The sequence below is a fragment of the Euleptes europaea genome, chromosome 14 (assembly GCF_029931775.1).
Source record: "Euleptes europaea isolate rEulEur1 chromosome 14, rEulEur1.hap1, whole genome shotgun sequence".
NCBI lineage: Eukaryota > Metazoa > Chordata > Lepidosauria > Squamata > Sphaerodactylidae > Euleptes > Euleptes europaea.
In genome coordinates this window covers 45,052,454-45,054,582 of record NC_079325.1, presented here as the reverse complement: position 1 = coordinate 45,054,582, position 2,129 = coordinate 45,052,454, and the positions used below count along the sequence as shown (strand labels likewise).

At 43.9% G+C, this 2,129-nt stretch overlaps 1 non-coding gene across 1 annotated transcript; it reads right to left on the bottom strand.

Moving 5' to 3' along the window:
* Positions 1-236: 236 nt before the first annotated feature.
* Positions 237-308, bottom strand: TRNAA-GGC (transfer RNA alanine (anticodon GGC)). The gene has a single exon. It is a non-coding gene; the product is annotated as a tRNA-Ala (tRNA).
* Positions 309-2,129: the final 1,821 nt, after the last annotated feature.

The window sequence follows — 2,129 nt, the reverse complement described above, 5'->3', positions numbered from 1 at the left end:
ACCTACCAGCTGATTCTTTGAGCTGGAGATGTTGGGGATCGAACCGGAGACTTTCTGTATCCCAAGCAGCTACTCTACTGCTGAGCCACACCCCTCACATGAATACATGAAGCTGCCTTATACTGAATCAGACCCTTGGTCCATCCAAGTCAGTATTGCCTACTCAGACTGGCAGCTGCTCTCCAAGGTTTCAAGCAGAGGTCTTTCACATCACCTACCTGCCTAGTCCCTTTAACTGGAGCTGCCAGGGATTGAACCTGGGACCTTCTGCATGCCAAGCAGATGCTCTACCACTAAGCCACAGCTCCTCCCCTAATGGTCTAAGACAGTTTTAAATATTCAGAAGGAAATGGCCTGATCCAGCCAGCATTTCTATTGCTGAAAAGGGGAACTGGGAAGTCTCATTTGACAAGCAAAAAGACTATTTTGGGGAACATGTGACCTTCATGAACATAAGTCCTGTGGGATGGAAGTTGTAGTCACATGAACACATGAAGCTGCCTTATACTAAATCCGACCCTTGGTCCATCAAAGTCAGTATTGTCTACTCAGACTCTCAGGCAGAGGTCTTTCACATCACCTACTTGCCTAGTCCCTTTAACTGGAGATGCCGGAGACTGAACTTGGTACCTTCTGCATGCCAAGCAGACGCTCTGCCACTGAGCCATGGCCCCTCCCCAAAGAGGGAGAAAGACAGTTCACATTGTCTTGGCACCTTTGCAATCAGCCGCATCTATCTTGATTGCAAGAACTGATCACAAGATTTGTCACATGGGCTCATGGGTGGGCTATGTCTGTTTGTTTCAAGAAGTTACCTGAGCAGTCAATAACTCTGGTTTTGTTTTTTAAAAAATAAACTGATCCAGAAGATCCATTTACAGATGTAGAGTTATATTGTCATTCGCCACACTGAGACACCAAAATAGTAAGTATCAACTCAAAATGTCATACTTCAGGTTCCCCCCCCCCTTAATTCATTGTAGGCAATGGTGGTGGTGAAGGGGGCAGCAGCTAGACCAAGGCAGTATATAAGTGTCATCTCCCCCACCCCCATGCACACACAACTGAGCAAATTCAAGCTATCAGGTTTAGCTGATTGATATGAGCATTCAGCTCCTGTGTTCATTAGCCATGGATGGGGGTTTGTAGCCCTGAGGTTGGATTACTGTAGCACGCCCTACATTGGATTGCACTTGAGGACAATCCAGAAACTGCAGCTGGTCCAGAATGTGGCAGCCCAGTTATTGTCAGGATGCTCTTTAGTCTCTAAAATATAAACCCTTGAGGGGGGGGGGAATGAAACAATTTAGGCGTATAAAATAAGTAGGGGACAAAAATACCCCTGACTCCCATCTGAGCGTCCTTGTTTGTCTGCAATGACCTGACATGAGATTTCTTTCTCCGATATTCTTCTCTCACAGTGCTAATAAAATGATTTTATTAGAATGCAGTACAATTTGTCAGATACTTTTTTTAAAAAAAGACCTTTTGGGACAAGAAGCAGATAGCAAACTCATGGGAAATGTAGCTATTTGATGTTGTGTTTATCAATTTGGTTCTGGCCTTGAACCTCTGCCCTCCCTGTTCAATAGACCCATACAGATGCACAAGTATCACATCTTAGCCACTGTATTGACTCCATTAGCTACAAATCAGTTAGATAAGTAGTAAGAAATTTTTTACTGGATGAGAGTATGACTCTGGCATGGTATAATGGTCAGTGCCAATCTTAGACATTTGTGTACCAGAAGAGGGGAATCCTCTTGGTGTGTACCTGGCTCTACTCCCCAACCAATCTGTGTGATGAGAGAAGACAGAGACAAGAGGGATGAGATGAACCAAAGGAATCTATGGTTAATCATTGAGAGAAAGGATGCTTGGCTAGAGAAAGAGAGAAAGAAGAAATAGGTGGACAGGATTGAAGAAGGTCTGAAGTAAGGGCCTTGGAGTTGGACCTCTTAGACTTTGTCTAACACCTCTTTTCAGCTTTCATTTACATTGTGCGATCAGCTCATTTTTTTCAGTACACTTGCTTCCCCCAGGAGACTTCTGGAATGCTTCTTATTCCTCAGATTTGCTAAATTGAGATTAACTGGTCTTCTTTCCAACTTGGAATCTAAGCATTATGA